The sequence below is a fragment of the Myxocyprinus asiaticus genome, chromosome 43 (genome assembly GCF_019703515.2).
Source record: "Myxocyprinus asiaticus isolate MX2 ecotype Aquarium Trade chromosome 43, UBuf_Myxa_2, whole genome shotgun sequence".
In the NCBI taxonomy this organism is placed as follows: domain Eukaryota; kingdom Metazoa; phylum Chordata; class Actinopteri; order Cypriniformes; family Catostomidae; genus Myxocyprinus; species Myxocyprinus asiaticus.
In genome coordinates this window covers 6,870,438-6,893,947 of record NC_059386.1, presented here as the reverse complement: position 1 = coordinate 6,893,947, position 23,510 = coordinate 6,870,438, and the positions used below count along the sequence as shown (strand labels likewise).

General features: G+C 38.5%; 1 protein-coding gene across 2 annotated transcripts in view; it reads left to right on the top strand.

Moving 5' to 3' along the window:
- The first annotated feature begins 2,093 nt into the window (after nt 1–2,093).
- LOC127434048 (interleukin-11 receptor subunit alpha-like) overlaps nt 2,094–23,510 on the top strand; it is a 58,855-nt gene continuing 37,438 nt past the window's right edge. For both annotated transcript variants that reach the window (XM_051686494.1, XM_051686495.1), the window contains exon 1: nt 2,094–2,213. The gene's annotated coding sequence lies outside the window, so the exon portion shown is untranslated. The remainder of the gene's footprint in view (nt 2,214–23,510) is intronic.

The window sequence follows — 23,510 nt, the reverse complement described above, 5'->3', positions numbered from 1 at the left end:
TCATAATATGTGCGATAACAGTAAACTGCATGTCAGCATCGATGTTTAACTCAACGTGATAAGTAAAGTCTCAAACATAAAAAAATTAATTCAATAAAAAATCATGAAATGTCACTCTACCAATAACAGCCTCTTTGCACAACTGCGTGAGGATGACGTGTACCAAATTTACAGTATTCTGCTTCTAACACAGGTGCACTGGCTGTCGCGTGGACAAGTGCTTGTGGGTTCCTTTTTCTTGGATCTTCAATGATCATGAAAATTCTACAACATCATAACCACGCACTGCAACACTGTAAAAACCTCTTAAAATGGCATACCTTGTTGATGCTTTATAACGAGACCATCAAGCAGCTGCATGGCTCTGCGTCAATGTGTAATAGACCAGTAGAAATGTCAACCACTAGAAATGTATCAAGTATCATGCCTATTGCAGTTATGCAAAATCCATGGCAATGCACGTTCCCAAAAATCATTGTATTATAATCATAATTTTGCATTTCTCACAGCCACCGAGGATAGTGCTCTCTTGCACACGCACACAAGCAAACACATAAGAGCACGAGGAGAGAGAGCACGCATCAGTGGCGGTGATATACTGTATGTGTAGACTTATATAAAAGGAGGGGACTTCAGAGTAAAAAGGTTGGGAACTACTGGTCTGGCGCATATTTTCATAGAAAACAAAAATAATAATAAAAAAAAACATTATATACAGATACAGAATTGCTTCTTTGTGGTAGTTTATGTCATATAAAATACATTAACATTGTAAAACTTTCATGAATAACCCATTAAGCATCATTGTATTATACAATGCTTAACAAACAATTAAAACTGAAAATGCATTAATGTAGTTATGAATGTTATGAAAGTTTGATTTGAAAGATTTAAATGTTGATGAACAAGCTAATAATCTGTTAAGAATTAAGCCTACCTACAGTATTATGTTTATTAATGGCAAATGGAAGTATAAAGTTTCATTAATATATTATTAGTTTATTAGTGGATTAAGGAGATCCATTAGGACTGATGTAGTTTGGTGCTGCCTGTAAGGTTAATTTAAGAAATAATAATTTGAAAAAGGTTTATCAGAGAAGACGTCCTTTGTCATGTATGAAGAATCTTTTGTTAATGAATTCTGTAGTAATTTTTAATGCATGCATGTTCTGCTGTGATACATTACCAGTTGTATCAACCTGAACACCGACTGTGCCCCTAAATACCGCTAAGCGCAACACCCCCCAACCACATTTTTAGTCAATGAACAGAAACTTACAGATTAATATTTCACTCCTTTTTATACCATAAATCTCCACTTTCACATTCTTCTTTTTTTGCCGATTCTCATTCTTCATGCAGATTGCCATCTACTGGGCAGGGAGGAGAATTATAGTAAAAAATGACTTAAATATTGATCTGTTTCTCACCCACACCTATCATATTGCTTCTGAAGACATGGAGTAAACCACTGGAGTCCCATGGATTATTTTATGCTGCCTTTATGTGCATTTTGGAGCTTCAAGTTTCTGGCCACCATTCACTGGCATTGAAGGGACCATCAGAGCAGAAATATTCTTCTAAAAATCTTTTGTGTTCAGCAGAAGAAAAAAAGTCATACACATCAGGTATGGCATGATGATGAGAGACTTTTCATTTGCGGGTGAACTTTCCCTTTAAGGCATAAGATGCTTTTGGGAAACGATGTCCAGTGTGATACTGCTGATATTGTCATCTTGGATAAAAGCATCTGCTAAATGATTAAATGTTAATTTAAAAGAAAATGGTCAAAATCATCATATTTTGTACAGCTGTTGGATAAACATGCAGGGCAAGACTGACCAATATAACGAAGGTGGATATTTACCCAAAAATGTTGAACTGTGTTTGATGGATCGATGGATCTATCTATCTATCTATCTATCTATCTATCTATCTATCTATCTATCTATCTATCTATCCTCGTAGTATGCATACTTTAAAAACAGTACGAGCAGTATGGTAGTAATCCATTTCAAACACCGCCCAGGACTTGATCGGTGACAGGAAATCCTGGAGCGACTGTGTGTATTGACAGATCGCTTCTCCAATGGGAACACCGAAGGGGAAGTCCCAACACTGTGTCCTCCGACTTTACTACGAAGGTAAAGCGCAGCCAAGGCAATGGAGAGGAACAAATTAAAATGCTCGTTTAATGTTTGAAGAAAAGTAAGGTAAGGATTAACAATAAAGATATTAAGAACTAAACTTTGGGAATAGTTCTAGTGGACTAGAAATGGCAGCATAGAGTAGCTATGTGGAAAGTTTTTATGACCCAACCGAGGTCATATAACTCACGGAGCTGTGCTTGGAAAATTAAGGTGCTGAAATAACTTTGCATGCGACGAGCAGTTTAGGTACTAACTGAGTATGTTTTGGTATCGCTATGTGTTTATGTATTGCGGAATAGACAAACATCTCCGTTATCTGCGCAGTATTACTATGTTGTTTTTACCTAGAACTAATGAATCCATGTAATGCTATGTAATGTATGGCATTACATGGATTCACTATATAATAAAAATGTATTGTACACGTGAGATTAGTAAGTAATCATCACCATGCTGAAACGGGACATTTTATTATTTCATTATATAATAGTAGGCTGTACACAGGATCTTGGGCGCTTGTGGGGTCTGTTGTTTCCAAATGTGAACTGTGCCAGTCAGCATCACATGTTAAATCCCTGCTACATTATACTTGTCTATTCTATGGTGTTATTTTAATTGGGGATTACAAATCAAGATTTTATAGTTACTTTGCCTTTTAGTTTGAAACTTTTAATAAAACATAGACACAAGACAGACCGGGACATCGAATACTTCAAATCTCTTGGTAAAGTGATTTGGAATTGTTTGGGGGGAAAATGTCTGCCGTCATTTCTGTTGAACCCTTCTTTCTTTTAACCTTGATTTCTTTGTATGCTGGTGACACAATCAAAGTTGGCTATATTTTAATCGGCAGCTGGCATTATCCTATAGAGAACATCATTTTCTATTACAGCATTCACTGAAACCTACATAGGGGACATCTGCCCAGATGTGCATTCCTCTTGTCTGGAATGGTTTAATTGCTTTAAATACTAGAAGGAGGAATGCAAACACGAGGAAAAACATGTTCAAGTGTTTCAGAAATCTTAAAATGAAGAAAAACAGTGTGCCTGCAAGCAAATAACATCACTATAATGAAGTTTGTCTGGTGGTTGGAATCCATGGCTCTCTTCCCTCTACAACTGAATCCTCTCTGGTTTTTCAGAATTGCCAAGTTCTGTTTTTCATTCAGCACGCTCGTTTCCAGCTCATACTTCAACATGCATTATGATTAACTGTAATCAATTTCAAATTCAACTTGATTGCTCTTTGCTCTGTTGGGAGAAAAGGGCCCCAGAGAAGGGGACATTCACTGGCAAACCATTTGTGTGCTCTGCAGCTTCAAGATTGCTTGAGGCCTTAGATGGGAATTTTATATGAGATTCATTGCACTCAAACCGCTACAAAGATCCCTTTTTTTTTCTGGACTTTTTTTATAGACTACATGCAACTTCGGTCTTTCTGTCTAAGAAGACTTAGAATACAATGCACGAGTCATACTACTTTTTAGGATTCGTTTATGGTAATTTTTTGGTGTTTTTTTTTTTATTTATTTTTTTTACTTTTTGGAGCTTGATAGCCATGGTCCCAATTAACTGTCATTGTTAGGAGATGCAGTGCATTAAAAAAAGAGATTTTTGTGGTCCTCAGAAAAATTAACAGTGTATGTGAGTAAATAATGAAATAATTTTTATTTTTGGGTGACCTATGCCTTTAAGAACAGTTTCTTAACAATATAATCTGTGGTTAAAGACAGTGGACAAAGTTTTGCCCATGACATTATTGGGCGATTAGTAATGCCGTACATGTGATAGTTTCGTTTTTGGAACTGAATTGGAGGCAAGGGTGAGTCATTGTGGGAGAGTTCATTAAGAGTTTTGTTAATGAATTGAAATTTCCGAGGCCTGATATAGCCCCGCAGTTGAAAAATGAGGTAATTATGCAAAAATAGAAGCTGATTGTCTTGGTCTTTGATGTCCACCTACTTCATGAAATATTGGCAAGAGAGGTGCATTGAATCTTAAATGCTGAATATCAAATGTATATGTTTATGTTCTCTCAGTATGCACATTTTGACCTCTCAAACTTGATGATTAACTACACCTGTGTTTAAGGTGCATTTAAGTCAAGTCGGAATGATCATATTTGCGAGTTGAGCACAAATGAGCGGCACCACAATGTCATAATTATGAGTGAGAAACTCTGGATTTTCTTTAAGCCCCAGCTTTCCGAGTTGGCAGTGTGTCTATTTAAGAATCATGGCGGAAACGAATTGTTATTGGTAATAATTGGTTTTACTTGAGAATTTTGACTGCAATTTAGTTTGAATGCATTTTTTGTACTGTTAATGAAGAATAACAATAAAGCTTGCCAGAAAAAAGACTCTTACAGGCTTGTGTAGGAAAACTACATTTCCCATCATTATATGTGGCCACATGAGAATGATAAAATGAACAATGCCTCAATTTCACACCATATGTGTAGCTTTGCTCTTTATTTAGTTGCATTGGTGCTAAAAAACAGCTTCCTACCTTTGCCAGGAGGACTTCAAGACACTATTACTCTGCTAGGACATTGAGGGGAATTGATTTCATACATCCAATAAAAATCACCTTGACTAAAAGTTTTAGTTGATTAAAAGACATTGTAAAAGTGGCTCAGAAAACAATGCTACTGTAGAACTGAGAAAAGCTCGCAGCACATGCAGACAGTGTAGGCTATTTATTTAATGAAATCTCAGCTTTTTGTAGTTTCGTAATCACACTAGGACATATCACGATTTTCATTTTATTATTTGTGCATTATCACATTCTTGTTATCCCAAAAAAATCTCACATTTCTTGACATTCTGCGTTTTATAGTTCATTTACGCTTTTATGACTGGATCCCACAATTCCGTCCGCATGACAGAAATGATACAGCCCTTCATCATTTGTTGGCAGACACCACTTGGTTTGATATTTTGTTATCTAATGCAATTAAATTCATATTTATAAGTGCGGCTAAAATGTCCAAAAACTTTCTGCATTGTCACAAAACCCAAAAAGAACATTGTTTAGCTTTAGTTTAGCTTTTGTAGACCTTTAAGGCTGTTTTATACTGTCATCTCTGTGAATTTTTCAAATGTTTTCTAGCCTCCCAGAGCATTCACAGGTACATATAGTAGATTCCATTTCTTTATAGCATTGCTTTCTTCAACTGTAATCGAAATCTGCTTAACCTTCATAAAAACATGATCTGCATCAAGATGGGACATGTTCTTACATTGGACTGTATGTACATGGTAAATCTGTGATAGTCAAAGTGATTTCAATAGTCCTTGGACTAATTTTTTGCAATCCCACCATAACAGGGAGTTGGAAAGATACACTTATGAGGCCATAGGAGGTTTGATAAAACACACTGCGGTTAGAAATGTGTCTGCTGATGAAATGCTTTTTTGAAATGGGATAATGCAAAACACACCACAGATGGTAATTCTGTGGCTGCATTACAATATTAAAGAACAGATTTCACTTGGGTAGACAAAGATCCATTCTTTGGATTGTGCAGATTTGGCCAAATGGGTGACACAGTTTTTATACTTGAAATATTTGGTTTATTCTTGCAGATCTTTAGTTTATCTTTGGATAAGTTTTGGTTTAATAATAAAAATTGATAATTTGCTAGCTGGAATTCTGTTACATCAAATGCAAACAACATTTTGTGGTTGAAATAGACCCATCCCGCTCCATTTAGTAAATGATGTTCACTAGCCACACATTTATGGTATTCATCGTTCTCCATTTTATATAAAGTCTAAATGTTTTTTTAATGAGAAGCAGATATTTTTTTCTTCTTCTCAAAAATGGCATCTGGAGGAACTCGGCTAACGTAATACCATCTTAAAGCAATAGTTCACCCAAAAAAGACAATTGTGCCATCACAAAATGAATTCTAATTTTGGGGTGAACTATTACTTTAACATTTTCAGGTCTCAGATTTAGCATACTAACCAATACACTCTCATATTCAAATTGGAATAAAATACCCAGGATCTTCTAAATTCGCAGACTTCTTATTTGTCTTTCCCTGGGACCTGTTCATAAGTGTTGGCAGTTTAATTTTAGGTGGTAATAATTCTGTTGGCTCAGGCCTGTCATGGCATTCGGCTTTGATTTCAGCTTCAAGGAGTTTAAAATGGTTGTAATCCATTGGCCACACTATGTACACATCACAAGACTAAGACTTGGGTAGGCCCAGGACTGCAGTAAGAACACTCAAACAAAGTTCTGTTTGCTAAGAGTTTAATTGTGTTCCTTAACTTGTTTCTGGATGGTGCTTTTTTCATGCTTGCCACTAGCACTCTAGGAGCCAAGCATGCATGTTGTAACAGTGTAACAGAATATGTGTGCCGTTTCCCAGCAGGTGTGAGTCATAGGCACAAAGTACTTTATCTTCTGCAAAGAGCTCCCCTCTGTTTGGGAATCGTATACAAATACATATACCTGCAGGCAAAATCTGATACTCAAGCTGTCTTACTGTTTGATGCTTTGCAAACCTGTGACTGGCGGATCATCTTTAGTTGTTTGTATGATCTTTTTATCACGTTGGACACATATCGTATACAGCAGGTCAAATGCTTAGTATCAGCTCCACAGGGAGTTGATTCAACCAGCATTGAGACTGTCAACCGCTTGATAAACAACACCGGAGAGCATTCAACAAGCTATTTAGGGCACTTAAAAATTCAGTCCTGAGTTTAGCTATCACCGATATTTTAACGCTGAGATTGTTCGTTATCCGATATCATACTCCGATTTGAATTCACATCTGTATTTGTTGTTTAATTTATTTTTACATTTTATATTTGCAATATCTTTGTCCTCCCCATGACTAACGGTACAGCGAGTCTATTAAGAATTACTATCTTAATGACTCACCTTAATGGGCACCTTAGGGTGCTTTCACACTAGCACTTTTTGTGTGCACCCGGGTTCGAATGACGTCGAAGTTTGGTTCGTTTGGATGATGTGAACGCTGTTTTCCTTACTTGAAAAGGTCATCTGGTGTACGGTTCGCTGCTGATATGAACACAATCGTACCAAATCACAAAAGTGAACTGCTTGTGATGACATATAATTCACATCTTTGCAGGCTCTTGATCGCAATTTTATGGTATTGTGCATTTCTCATACTTGCGTTTCTCCAAAAAAAAATTCACCTTCAGAGTGCAGCTCACATTCTTAACATCTCTTGCAACTAGGGATGGGCATTTTGGTCATTTTGTCTACTCGAGTACTCGGACTAATTACTCGAGTACTCGTCGAGTACTCAAGGGGCAATTATTTGTTCATAACTGTATATATAATAACATGTCTGACAAACGTCTATGGCTGCTGCATTGCGTCTTGTTGTTCCAGTGTATCGTCTATTCATTATTATAGGCTGTTATAAAATATTATTTTACAAAATGTACAAAAGATTGCATTTAGCTTCCACTATCATATTTTGTCATAATGTGAAGATTCGCTGCCCAACTCTGAAAGAATGTGCACAACGCGCGTCTGTCTCTTCTTCCTTCAGGTTACCGTCGTAATCTTAGAAAGCACGCACCAGTTTTTTTAATGACTGTCTGCACCGTCTATTTTCAAATAACAGGAGATGCCATATCCATTGCGTTTTAATATGCGTGATAAGTTGAAGTTCAGTTTTGAAGATGCTGCATTGTGTTCCATTTAACTGTGCTCTGTCTAGCTGTTTGAAACGCTCGCCTGCTGTAAACTGCCACACACGCCTGGTGTGTATGTGTAAGTGTGTGTGTGTGTGTGTGGGTGTGTGTGAGTGTATCCCCAAATGTTCACTCTTGTGAGGAAAGCCGCAATGCTCTGTATTGTTGTTGCTGTGATTCATGAAGCGCTCCATTCAACTCAGAGAGTCTGAATTTCCACCTTTCAACTGAGGAAAGTGCAATAGAATGACACATTATAATGGATATCTAACTTGGAAACTCGAGCGGAAATCTTCATTCATTTCGTCGAGATGCAGGTGTGTAAGCAAATGTTTTGCAGAGACAGGTGTTCAAAACACGGTTAATTACACTCTCTTTGTTTTGATTATTGTAACGATAGCATTGCAGCGTCGTATCAGTTTGTTTGCCATGAGAAGTCTCTGATAATCAATGTACCCCTCAAAGTCACAACGTAATCAGTCTCAAAACTAAAAATAAGTTCCCTCTTTGTGTTTAGTTGTCAGGTAATTTTCACTTAATTTGAAATCCAGTGACAAGCCACATCATGCGTTATCACTATCAATCATCGTTTTCATGATCGATCATTGCTGCCATGTCCGAGTACCCGAGTCCTCGAGTACTCGTGCCCATCCCTACTTGCAATGCATCCACAGGCTTTCAGCAGGCAAATGCTTACATTCATCAAATCATGGCACATTCAATGCATCCGTGGCAGACAAACACAAGTGTCGTTCTAAATCTAAAGAGATGAATACTTCAATAACACAGCGAAGCTGATGACTTCCAAGTTACAAGTTGTTACCAAGTTACAGTGGTTGCCTAGATCGCGGTCTGATTTCATCATCAAAGTACAAGCGACAGCTGTTTACCACTATAACTTGGGTTCAGACCCAAATTATATGATGTGAACAGAGACCAGCGGGGGAAGGGGAAGCGGGAGGGGGAGGAAACAAACTCAGGTTTGGTCCAAGCAATCGAACCAAGTGTAAAAGCACCCTTAATATTCACACACATTTTTAAACAAACTAGCATATTTATCTTAATTACAGCATGTCTGAAAGTGTAAATTCACAAATGCTAAGAATGCTTATGAAAAAGACGCTAAAGTAAACACATACCTTTAATTTGAGGTGCAAGTAATATATAAATATACACAGAAAAGGTCCCTTGATAGGCTGGTAAACCGAAGTGTCAGTTAATAAATAAGCTTGCATTTTGAGTTGCGCAAATATATTTGTCTGTGTATTTTTCTGCTTAGAATGCTTAACCAATAATTCATCCTCCAGTGGCCGCAATGTCATACTTCGAGGGCTGAGCAAGTGCTCATTCATTAGAGTAGCAGTGTGATTTTGTGCATGCTGCAATTTTAAAATGATCCGCCCTGGATCTAGCTTGATCGGCCTATTGCGGAAATCTGGTATCTCGAGAATCATCAGTCCCCCTCGAGTGGTTTTCCGCTTGAATACATGAAAATAGGGGATGTCCCCCATATGATATGTAGCGACAGTGCTTTAAAGGGAATTTAAAAGTGCAACTTTTCAAAGAGGGTTTTACCATGCGTACTCTCTAACAGCTAAAGAACAGCATGTTGTCAACATCACCGTCACTAAAATAAAAAAAACAACAACATTTAGAAATCTAATAAAATTCATTAATTGACTAGTTGGCTGTTTGATGACTAGTCTACCATCGATACCCTATTCCTTATGTAAGATCAAGGTCTCAAGCATCATTCTATTCTACAGTTCTAAGCTTTGGCAGGCCGATCGGAGATAAAGAGACTGTGCAGAGACAGCTATTCCCTAAAGCCAAAAACAGGACACAAGTAATATTGCTCTGCTGTTCTGAGATTTGCCAGGCGGACTAGGGGTGTCTGACATTGATTTGCATTTGCTAGTTTGTTGAAATTATATGTTGACATTGTGGACTTTTGCGCAGTTCATGATGTGGTAGCTTGTTGAAGCTTTGGCCGGTACAGTCTCTGTAATTACATGCAGCAGGACCATGGCGCCATTTTAAATGCCAAGCAGCTGAGGCTGGTGTTGACTGGAGCAAGCAGAGCTGTCACTGTCCATGAGGCCTCACTGCGCAGAAATCCTATAATTCCTTGAGCGTCGTGATTGTCTGCTTTCGTAGAGTAGGTTGCAGCGATCACGTGGGGGAGATGTTGTTTGGTCAATGAAAGTTTCCAAGTTTGGTTGTAACCATGACTCACTACCACTGTGGTATAGTGAAACCTCTTGTTCCAAGTAAATTACTGCTGTTCTTTGTAAGGGACTGAGCATGCTCCAGTCGAGTGAACTTCCATGTAAGGTGCTGATACCAAGAGAAATTTTGTGCCATAATAAGTTGTAGTTAAGTCTTCAGGCCATGTTTGGAACCATAGAGCAAGGCAATCAATCAAGCAGGGATGCTTTTGTCCTTTCTATTTAATCCTGTGTTGAGTAAAGCGAGGGTAAGTGTTCATGAACAGTCTACCTTCAAGGAGAACTGGCTGAGGCTGCAACTCTACTGGGAAACCAGCCAAAAGCTCAGTGAATAGCTGGCATCTGGTAGCCATCTCATTCTGGCCACTGCCTGAGGAAATTCCAGCCTTGAGTGGCCATGATAGCTCTTGCTTAGTGCACTGCACCATGGCCTTATCCCCGTTTCATGTCAAACTGATGTTTGCGTTCAAAGTGAGCACCAAAGCTCTCGTAATTTGTCCTTTTGCAGAGTCTTTTAACTCTATCTGTCAAACTGAGCAAACATTGTATGCAAGAGATCCAAAGACAGATGCTTCTTTCTTTGACTTATTGGGTCATCAACTTGCCTTTTTTGAAAGGGCAACACAGAGGCATTGGGTGGGGAGCTCCAACTAGCTTTGCATCATCTCTCTTATTTATTTGCTTTGCCGTGTTATTACCCAGGCTAAATTTACTTCTGCACTTCCTTAGAGACATTGGAGCCTTGCAAAAAGGTTAATGTTTTTGAGCATGCGGATGATGCATTTTAGATTGGCCATCATAAAATTATTGTGGTCTTATCTAAACTACCTTACTCTTCAATAGGTTGCAATAGAGGGATGTTTCATGACTTTTCTGACAACAGTCCAACCTGGACAGTCCTTTGGTTTCAATACAATGAATTTTAAGAGGAGATTGATTTGCTGATAGAGTGCATTCAAAGCTACATCAGCTTTTGTTCCAGAAACTCTTTAAGTTGAAGCCATTAAGTTTTTGCCTTATGCAAGGGGGTAATGTGCATCACATAATTTGAGTGTCATCCCCATGACAACGAAAATTCCAGTGTGTCTTTGGAAGATTTCAAACCACTAGTTATTGCCCAACTTCACTTTGTGTTGTATCCATTGTTCACTTCTGGACTAAGTCCATATTTTCAGATGAAAATCTATCCAACCCATTCTTTCTGAACTGGGCAACCTACTCTTTACCAATAGACCTCAGAACCTTCTCTACTCTTCTATGCTGTGTATTTGGGCATAGGTTCTGCAAGCTCTGCCAGTCAATTACCTGTAAACCACACCTTTATCTGAAGGTCCCTGGGTGGTCTTTGTTCAAGTTACGAAGAGAGAACACAAGCCATGGTCCCCTGTGTATTCACATCCTGGACTGTTTAGCGAGCTCTGCCCATCCAAACAACAGGCAAGATTACATGCAGCTTTATTTTCTTTGAATCCCTTGAAACTCTCATCTCTCGTTGTGAAGATGTGCTGAGCCACTCGCTTTCTTTTTCCGAAGACCTGCAGTGGCCCTGCGCCACAGGCAACTCTGGGAAAGACACATCTTATCATCTTGGACTTACAAGGACACGAGTAGGAAATCGGATCTTTTTTTCTGAATTTAGTTAACTGGTTTCCAAGAAGGGTGTGGTTACCCTATGCTAGTAGAACATTAAAGCAGTGTTTGTTTTCATTTGTTTCATTTATTTATTTGCTTTGATTTATATTATCTTTACCTCATCAGTTACATTTCAAGTAGCTCAGCTTAGCCAACAAATAATATGCCAATTTTACACAATGTATTGACAACTTCAGCTTTCGCCATTAGTGTTCACAAGTGAACAACACATCAAGTAATTAAGGCATTTTCTGGGTTTATTACAAATTAAGCTCTATTAAGAGCATTTGTGCTATAATATCAGTTACCAGTCATTTACTGTCTCTAATTACAAAATAAAAAAACTAACACAGAAATTTCGTTGGTGACAAATAACTAAATGTCCATAAAATTATGATTTAGGTAACTTTACAGCTCAAATAATGCACAATAGTTAAGGGATCAAGTCATGAGGAAGCAAATGTTCCTTGATATTTTGACACATAAGAGGTGTATATAAAACATACTGTAAGTTTCAGAATTTAAAACGTACTCTCCAGTCCAAAAAGAGCCTTTATTGTTTCCCCTTTGCAATAACGACTCATTTTGAAATCGGCTATATTGCAAACGTCACAATGCAGTGTCATTTGAATAGCCCCACCTTCACAACATCCGTAATCGTCACGGCTAAGGTACTCCAACACTGAAAGTGGTACTATTGTTGCTGTAGTTTGCTTTTAACCAACAAAAGATTAAAATGTCATGTAAGATCCCCAGATGTTATGTTTCTGGTTGTGGAAAAACTGCCTCTCTGCTTAGCCTTCTGAAGGATTCCAACGTCTGGAATGAGTGGCTTAAATGTAATAATTTAATAACTAAATTCCTGAACATGTCAATGTGGGACTATAAGTTTACTTGGCACATTTCTCTATGGATTCTTTTTATAACCAGTATCGCTTTGTAAAGAAACTTGTATTGAAAGACTGAGCGCTGCCAACTATATTGGTCATGGTGAGTTACAAATGTAATTCTAATGTTTCATCTGTGTTTGTTTGATATGTAAGGAATTGTATAGTCAGCTGTTTTTATCGCTAAATAAACCATTATAAGGACTCCAACCCAGAGCGGATCGTGCTCATTACATGGTTACTTACCAAAGAAATTCATAATTGCTATCTAAAAATGTATTTAAGACTAAATTATTTTATTATCTAGGAAGAAAGTGTAGCACAAAGTGCAACGGAAGTCAGTTGTGTAGTATTATGCAAACGGTCTCATAGTAGAAGTCTGGACATCCTGTATTTTGGCTGTAATGAATGCGTCGGGATGCCCATTGTCTCGTATTTAAAGGAAAAGTTCACCCAAAAACTAATATTCTCTTATTATTTACTTGCCCTCGTGCCATCCCAAATGTGTATGGTGTAAAGATTTTTGGAAGAATATCTCAGCTCTGTAGGTCCATACAATGCAAGTGAATGGTGACCAAAACTTTGAAGCTCCAAAAATTTAATAAAGGCAGCAAAAAAGTGGTTTAATCCATTTCTTCTTAAGCGATCTAATCGATTTTAGGTGAGAACAAACCAAAATATAACTCTCTTTTTCACTGTACATCTTGCCATTGCAGTCTCTTGGCACGATCATAATTTCAAGATCGATTACACTTCCTAGTGCTTGATGCATGTCTGCGCTAAATGGCGCTAGAGAGTGTAAGGGAGCTTGAAATCATGATCCCCAATGAGACTGCTGATGTCAAGATTTATTTTGAAAAAGGAGTTCGATTTTGGTCTGTTCTCACCTAAAACCAATTAGATCTGTATTTTTTTACAGTACATTTCTTGCAACAACAATGTGAGTTTAACAGATTTTTTTTCAGTGTACAGTGTAGTTTTATTGCATGCTTTGCATAAATTGGGACAGATAGCTATCAATGATTAACAGGACTGATAGCTTTTAAAATTCTATAATTCTTGGGGGGGTTACTGCAAAGATGTTAGCCAATCAAAACTCAGTGGCCATGTTGAAGTCTTAAAGGGGTAGTACACAGAGAGTTTCAGACTGATGGCCAGAGACAGAGTGGAAAAGGTCATGTAATACTACAGTATGACTTTTTTTTTTTGTTAAACCTTTACTAATATCACAAGTAAACATCGCATGACATAACACAATTAATGATTAGTTCCATTGTCAGTTCCTTACCATAACCAGAAAAGAGCACAAATATGTCTGACCACGCTTTCAGCCATCTTAGATCTGGAAGTATTTTTCCCATTCATTTTTTCCCCCTAGGTTTTTCATAAAATTCTTTATAAAATATTTCTGAACCATGAACGAAACCGACCAGCTCTGAGGTGAATCACACCATGACAAATTATGATTTGAAGTAATGGAGTATTTGAAAATCAGACAAAAACACAAAGGTACAGTACTGAAAAAAAATGTTAAAGTATTGATATAAAGTTGTTGAAGTTGAAGTATAGAAACAGTATATTTTAATTGCATTGCAGAATATTATGCTGTTTGCAAATATATAATTAGTTTGTCAGTGCAGGGAGAACGACTCTATTGCGTCATTCACAGTACATCACGGCAGTGAGCGGTCGATGCAGAGCTCTTTTGGCGTGCTTTGTTTGCCGCAAGTCTCTCATTGGTGGGTCTTTTTCTGCAGGATCATGGATAGTGTAGTTCTACACTAGGCTTTCCGCTCTTAAACACAATTTCTAAAAAATAAAGTGGAAAAAAGGTAGACTGATGGCTTCAACAGAAGCATATACCATCGGAATGTCTGTCTTTAAAGGTTTATAAGTTATTGTTAAAAAATCATTTGTTTTTGGAAAGAATTAAAGGGAAAGAAAAAAAAGCTGAGGGATGAGTTTTATTTAACTTGTTATAACAAATGTCACTTCTACAGTTTTGATGCTAATCATTGCTAAACATTGACTGAGTTGTGTTTAAGGTTAACTACTAAACTAAGTAAAGTATATAATAAACTAAGCTTTACTATGTTTATGTAATACTATTGTTAGCTTCTGCCAACCGTCACCAAAATTAGAAGCTCTGTCTGAAGTGTTAAAGTTCAAACACATTCAATTTTCCTGTTGGCAGAGCTCATTAACCACTAGAGATTAACGTAAATGTCAGTTTTGTCCAATGCACTATCGACTTTATTGTTGTTTTCTCTTGCTGCCCTTTATGAAGGGAATAATGTAGCTAGAAATGTCACTTGTGCTGATTTATTATGTTGTCAAAAACATTCTTAGTGGAACGTTGTAAATACATGTACACTATCAGGCAAAACTTTGGACATACCTACTGTACTCATTCTTTATTATTACTATTTTCCACATTTTTGAATAATAGTGAAGTCATTAAAACAATAAAATAACGCAAATAAAAGTTTGGGAATAATGTAATGACAAAATGTTAAACAAATGAAAACTATCTAATTATATTTTAGCTTTGTCTACAAAACTAATTTCAAACATTTAAGTATGTCCAGACTTTTGACTGGTGTTGTATGTGTGAAGGATAGGAAATGACAAAGTTTTGTCAAAATCCAGGCAAATATGCATCACATTCCTCACGTGAGCATTTCCATTTGTCAGGTAGTCCTTTTCCACTGAAGCGTGTAGGATGAGCTGGAATGTGCCAAAGAGGGAACACTGTCTATTTTCAACCCTCCTCTCTGCATTTTCCCTTGCAAAAAAGGCTGCAAACTACTTGATGACTCAACTATGTGATGTCTGCTTAGACTTGCCTGGCTCGGAAAGGGTTCTAATAATTGGTTCTGAAAAAAACTATAAACAACCTCTGAAATGGGTGACCTTGTTTCTTAAAGTCAAAGAAGTCTGCAAAAAGCAGCTGCTGGAAATTGTGTTTGCATACCAAAACAAATCAGCTTGAAGTCGTTGAAAGTGTTTTTGTAAATGGCATTGTTCTCTTTAGCCGATACCTCACAAAAGGCTACAGGATATGTTGATGTGTACTGCTTTTATCTTCAGTGCCTTTCAATTTTCCATAAACAAACACTGGCAATGTGCGATAAGCTTGCGAAGTGTATAGAGATATAATTGTTGCAGCTCAGATGAAGTTTGAAAATGATATTATATCAGAAAAAGCTATTTATGATGGTCTTATCTTGTGTTATCAAAGCGCATTCAAGAGTTGGCCTCTTTATTGGCAGGCGTAGCTACCCCACAGAGTACGCGCTGGAATTCAATGGAAAGAATCATAAAATGTTGGCGAGACTTGCACATTCCTCACAACTTTTTTGGCTGGCTGTCCAACTTTGAGGCAGCTTGCATCCCACAAGGCCACCCTAACCTTTGTCCCCTCTCTTTTTCCTCTTTTTTTTTTTTCTAGTTGATTGTTCTGTTCTTCTTGCAATGCATTTAGTTGTAATTATCTGAACTGCTATGATTAATGTTAGCTGCGCTACATAAGGGCTATATTAGACTCTTACGAAAGCCTTTTTTTTTTTTTAATCAAGCTGTAAAAATGGGATGTAAAATACACAGATGAGCCAAAACATTATGACCACTCACAGGTGAAGCGAATAACATTCATCATCAACAATCAGTTCTTGTAGTCAACATGTTAAATGCAGGAGAAAGGGCCAGGAGTAAAGACCTGAGCGACTTTGACAAGAGCCAAATTATTATGGCCAGATGACTGGGTTAGAGCATTTCTAAAACAGGCAAGGCTTGTGGGGTGCTCCCGATCAGCAGTGGTGAGTACCTACCTACAGTGGTCTGAGGAGGGACATAACACAAACCAGAGACAGGGTGTTGTCATCCAAGGCTCATCGATGTGCGAGGGCAACGAAGGCTATCCCGTCTGGTCCAAACCGTCAGAAGGCACAAGTCACAGAAAATTTGAATGATGGTTACAGGAGGAATGTGTCACAACAAACAGTGCATCACACCCTGCTGCATATAGGGCTGCATAGCCGCAGACCTGTCAGAGTGCCCGGTTGGAGTGCCCTGTCCACCATTGAAAGCACCTACAATGGGCATGTCAGCATCAGAACTGGACTTTGGAGCAGTGGTAGAAGGTTGCCTGGTCTGATGAGTCCTGTTTTCTTTTACATGTGCCATTTACCTGGGGAAGTGGTGGCACCAGGATGCACTGTGGGAAGACGACAAGCCGGTGGAGGAAGTGTGATGTTCTGCTGGGAAACCCTGGGTCTGGCCATTCATGTGGATGTCAATTTGACATGTGCCACCTACCTAAACATCGTTGTAGACCAGGTACACCCCTTCATGGCAATTGTATTCCCTGATGGCAGTGGCCTCTTTCAGCAGGATACTGCATGCTGCCACACTGCACACATTGTTCAAGAATGGTTTGAGGAACATGATGAAGAGTTCAGTGTGTTGCCCTGGCCTCCAAATTCCCCAGATCTCAATCCGATTGAGTATCTGTGGGATGTGCTGGACCAACAAGTCCGATCTGTGGTGGCTCCACCTCGCAACTTGCAGGACTTGAAGGATCTGCTGCTAATTTCTTGGTGCCAGATACCACAGGACACCTTCAGGGGTCTTGCAGAGTCCATGCCTCGGCGGGTCGGCATTGTTTTGGTGGTACGTGGAGGACCAACTGTATATTAGGCAACAGCATATGGTCATAATGTTTTGGCTTATCAGTGTAGTTTTATGTGCCTCAGAAACTTGTGAACTATGATGGCTGCTTTTGAACATTAACATCCGTATTTGGACTTATGCTCTGGGAAGGGTGCTTGTGGTGATGCAGCTGTGTGTATGAATGGTCAGATGCACTTCTTGATCAAAATGCCCATCTGGGTTTGGTTTAATGTAAACATAGTCAGTTATGTCTTAGGTGAATGTAAACAGGCTGAACAATTGATAAATATTTGTCAACCTTGCAGTTTATCCCTTGCAGTTTAAATGCAGCCAGATAGAGTAGCATTATAGTTGCACATGCAGGGCTCTAGACTGCGACCAAAATGGTCGCATTTGCAACTTTTTTTTTTTTTTTTTATATTAACATTTTTAAAAATGTTAAAGGATATTAAAAAAACAGGATTACACAAACAGAACATACACACACTGAATCAGTTTATAAAATTGTATATCCCTTCCCCTGAACTAAATATATATATATATATATATATATATATATATATATATATATATATATAAAATCAAAAGAAACAATATCAGATTTAACAAATATATACCCAAACCTAACAAAATATCTCTCTCCACATCCTGTCACTGAGCACCCTCCAAAAAGGCCACAAACCTGCCCCATTTTCTGTCATATGCAGCCGAATTGCCAAGCCGTCTATACGACAACTCTTCAAAAGACGCTACCTTGCCCAATTCGGTGCACCATTCATAAAAAGAGGGAGCGATCATAGATTTCCATCCCCTCAAAATTATCTGTCTCCCGATCATCACGCCGATGAGGACCCAGCTCTTTGCATACCCATCGTCTATATCAATAACCGCCCCGTCACCCAACACGTAAAGTCTGGGACAGAACAGAACCTGAGTGCCCAGGACCTCGCAAAAAAATTCTAGACTCTCAACCAAAACTCCTGAATCCTCAAACAATACCAGAAGGCATGTATTAAATCGCCATCCTCCAGCTGGCATCGCCAACAGGTGGGTGTGTCTTTTATACCCAGCCTATACAATCTAGAGGGGGTCCAATATAATCTATGCAAAATCTTAAATTGCATCAGATGCATCCTTGCATCTCTAGATGTAGACTTGATGTTTTTGAGGTTCCTAGTCCACACTCCCTCCTCCAATACTAAGTTGAAATCTTTCTCCCATAATCTCTTGAGAGAAGTTGAAGTTCCATCCCCCTGAATTAACAGTGAGTAATACACTGATGCCTCATGACCTTTCCCAAAAGCATTAATCACCTCTCCCAGAGTATCTGCCACTTTAGGTGGATGTATGCTACTCCCAAATATAGTACAGAGCAGGTGACGCAGCTGTAAATACTTATAGAACTGAGATCTGGGAATCCCAAAATGTTGGACCAAGTTTTCAAACGATCTCAACACTCCACTTTCATATAGGTCACTGAGTGTAGCAACCCCCCTCACTATCCATTCTGGCCAGCAGAAAGGGGACTTGCCAATACACAATCTTGGGTTTTGCCATATGCTCGAGGCAACATTTAAATAAGTGTCCAATTTAAACAATCTGGACACTTTAGTCCATACCGAGTGTAAATGCAAAATAACGGGGTGTAACTTAACTTTTCCGATTAGTTTGATAGAGATGCTTTGTAATGGCGAAATGGGGCAAGAACCGCCTGTTCAATAGCAAACCAGGGAGGGGCTCTCTCAGGTGGAAGTGACCAATGAGCCAAATGTCTGAGACTGAACACATAGTAATAAAACAAAATCTTGGGTAGACCTAGTCCACCTTTGTCTATCGGCCTGTGTAATTTATTAAAATGCAATCTGGGACGTTTACCATTCCAAATGAAGGACTTCGCTATGCTATCAAATTGCTTGAAATAAGAGAGGGGGACATCTACAGGGAGAGATTGTAACAGGTATTTAAATTTTGGAATACAATTCATTTTAATAACATTATCCTTCATAATCATCGATAAATGTAATGAAGCCTACCTGCCCACATCACTCGAAAACCTTTTTATTAAAGGATCAAAATTAATACTAACTAAATCAGACAAATTTGCTGGGAATAAAATCCCCAAATACTTAATGCCCTGTTTGGGCCACTGGAAGGCGCCCGGCTGGAAAGCTGTTACTGGACAGTACGCTGTCAGTCCCAAAGCTTCGGATTTAGACCAATTGGCTTTGTATCCTGAGAAATTCGAAAAGGAATTAATAATTCTGTGGAGGCAAGGCATAGATCTAGTAGGTTCAGAGACAAATAATAAAATATAATCTGCGTAAAGCAGAAGCTTATGCGCCACACCTCCCGCAACCACCCCTGGAAAATCATCCTCCTTTCTTATCGCAGCTGCTAATAGTTCCAGGGCAAGACAGAACAATAATGGTGAAAGAGGGCAACCCTGCCGAGTGCCCCTATCCAGAGTAAAATAATCTGAAATGAATCCATTTGTTTGTACCGCTGCAAAAGGGTGTGTATAAAGTAACTTAATCCAACCAATAAAAGTACTCCCAAACCCATACATTTCCAAAATCTTAAAAAGATGATCCCATTCTACCATATCAAGCACCTTTTCGGCATCAAGTGAGATGGCAGCGACCGGAGACTGATCATTTGCTACTGACCACATGATATTGATGAGACGCCTGATGTTGTCAGAAGAGCTGCGGCCCCGAATAAACCCCACCTGATCTATATGTATAAGAGATGTCATAACCTTACTTAATCAGTTAGCCAAAATGTTTTGACAACATTTTTACATCTAGTTGGATCAGGGAGATTGGACGGTAACTTTTACACTCGCTTGGATCTTTGTCCTTTTTAAGAATCAGACTGATCCGGGCTTGTGTCATGGTTGGAGGAAGCTTTCCATTCTTTAATGATTCAGTGTAAACTTCTAACAAAATTGGAGCCAGTTCTGTAGCATAGGATCTAAAGAATTCTGTGGCAAAACCATCTGGCCCCGGAGCCTTGCCAGTAGGTAGGGACTTAATTACCTCGTCAAGCTCCTCCAAGGTTATCTCAGAATCAAGAGAGTTTTTTTGCTCAGTCTTCGGTTTAGGAAGATCTTAATGGTTCCACAAAGTTTCTAATATCTTCATCAGTAGACGAAGATGTGGAACTATAAAGATCAAGATAGAATCCTTTAAAGACATTATTAATATCAATGGCTGAGGTAAAAATTTCACCACCAGCAGATTTCACTGAGGGAATGATAGAAAGAGACTCTCTCTGCTTTACATATCTAGCCAAAAGCTAGAATTTAAAAATATAAAGTAAAAATATTTCCAACTGAGCGATCAACAACAGATGAAATGAGGGATTTGGATATATAAAAAAAAATCTATTCTAGAATAAATCTTATGGACTGATGAAAAAAATGTATAGTCTCTACCAGATGGGTTCAAAAGTCTCCAAATATCTGTAAGACCAAGATTTTTACAGATCCTGTGAAGCGTCATTGTTGCTCTAGGGGGCTTACACACTTTTGCTTCACTATGATCAAGGACTGAGTCCATCAAAAGATTAAAGTCTCCTCCCAAAATTATATCATGAGGGGTGCCAGCGGCTTGCAACATCCCTTCAAGATCTACAAAAAAGCCCTGAACAGACTTTGCCCCTGAATTTCTGCTAAAACAATAATGACTCTTCCTAAGTTATCATTAATCTGTTTGAGACATTTGAATTGTAAATGTTTATTTACCAATATAATGACTCCCTTGCTCTTACTTGAGCCAACACTAAAGAAAACATGTCCACCACATATCTTCCCAAATTTTTCAGCTTCCTGTGGAGAAAGATGCGTTTCTTGAAGAAACATTATATTTCTTATGTTTAAGAAAAGAAATAACCTTCCTTCTTTTTATGGGGTGCCCCAACCCATTCACATTCCAAGTGGAGAGAGATAGTACACTCATATTAACATTTGACATTTTGATATAATAGAAAAAATTAATTGTGTGCCAAAAACAAAATTATGAAGACCACATTACAACATTAATGCAACAATAAAATCCCGAACTTCCCCCCCAAACAAAACAAACAGAAAAAAGAAAAACGTGCGCATTAACCCCGCGCACGACAGCGCCAACCGGCGTCAATCCCTTTAAACTCAAAGAGTCCATGTACGCCTAAGAGAGCTCCCGCGACAACTTTGCCATCGGATTGCTCAATTTTGCCTCACAAATTTGTAAGGCAAAATCACATAACATCAAATATTTTATAAAACAAACCCCAGCCAATAGGCAGAATAAACACAAAGAACGTGTAGACTCATTCACATAACTGTCTCAAAGGTGTGTTCCTTCACTAAACAAATTCCAGCCGATATAAAGCCGTTCAGTTTCCTCGGTCAGACAAACGAGTCTTCAGTGAGCCAGCTGATGAGTGCAGCAGATGACATAATCATTCCAATGTCCCACGAAAATACTCCACAAATCATACTCCAGCCAACAGGAGGCACCCAGTTTCCTCCGAAAGCCAGAGCATGTACATTGAGCCAATCCACTCACAAGAAAAACACCCAATGGTTACTCACCCATTGTTTCAATAAAAGACATTGCCTGATTGGGACATGTAAATACTTTGCTGCTGTCCTTGGTGTTTATTAACAGTCTGGACAGAAACATCAGAGCAAAAGTGATCTTCCGCTGATGTAAGGGTTTCTTGCATTCATTAAACCTATTGCGTTTCTCTCTTGTCGAGTTCGCAAATCCGGGAACAAGAAAATATTGTAATTCTTCCAAGAAAGCTTTCCTTTACTCCTCGCCTGGCACAACACGAGATCTTTATCGGATGTTTTAAAAAATTTGGTCAGAATCGATCGGGGCCTGTCTCCCTCAGCAGATCTGCGAGGGAGACTCTGTGAGCTCGCTCGATTTCCAGCTTCTGGCCTGTTATGTCGAGCAGACTCGGGAAAAGCTCGTCTAGGAATTTCACCATATCTCTGCCCTCCTCATGCTCAGGAATTCCAACAATTCGAATGTTATTCCTGCGGCTTCTATTCTCAAGATCTTCAAGCTTTTCAAGAACACGTTCCAAATCAACTTTGGTCACGGCTAATTCCCTCTCTGATGCCTCGAAATAATCTATTAGTTTTTCAACATCTGTCACTCTTGTGACTAGCTCAGAAAAAAAAAATTCCATCGCCGTAATCGATCGACGTATTACAGCGAGAGCCTCCAAGTCCGCAAGTACCTTCGTCAACATCACCGACATGTTGGACAGTTGACGCTGGATTCCTTCTCCCACCGTGCCATCCAAATCAAGTCCCCGGTCCACAGGCCTGTCTGCGCTTTCATCTTGAACCCGTAAGTGTCTTTTAATGCCTCCAGAGCCTGAGGATTTTGACTTCTTTGCCATGTTTACCTCAAACAGTAAATGTGTAACTGGGTGTATCAAATTTCACCAGATTATATCATGAAAATAATTAAAAAAATTAGCAAAGTGTGCAGAGCTGTCTCACACGTCTGCCCTTTGCATGGCGTCACGTCCTGTGACCCACATTTGCAACTGTAACGATGTGTGCTGGCAATGACGAAGAAGATGACGTAAAGAGAACCCAAGTGCAGTTTATTTACAAGGTGCAGTATCCAAACGTGAGTATAAAACAAAACATAAACGACTTGACTTGACTATGAATCACAAAACACATCCACATTCAACAATACTTGACAATGGACTATGGAAAACATGAGGGTTAAATACGTGACATGGGAGAACATAAACCAATGAACAAACAGAACTCTATTCAAGATAATTAAACAATAAACCAATGAAAAAAGACACATGAACATAGAGGGAAAACAGGACATCACATGACTAGGGAACAGGAACTAGAATTTCAAAATAAAAGACATGAAAAACATGGATCAACAAAATACACATGACAGCAACAAAAAATATAAATTTGTGAGTAATGTTTTTGCAGAGGTTGCCACTGGCGACTAGATATTTTTTTTAAATGTTATAATATAAAAAAATATATATCTTTTGCACTTTCTTGGTTGCTTGTATTATGAAAAAAAGCCATCACATCATTCTGCGTTTTGATAAATATATATTCTGCGTAATAAAACAAGCCTGCTGCACTTGAACCACGTCAGCGAATTCAAATTCATCCAGAGTGCTTAAGTGTTTGTGTGGAAAGTGGAGATAAGCAGGAACCATTAGCAAGAACATGGCGAAACAAAAAATATCAGACTTTTTCCAC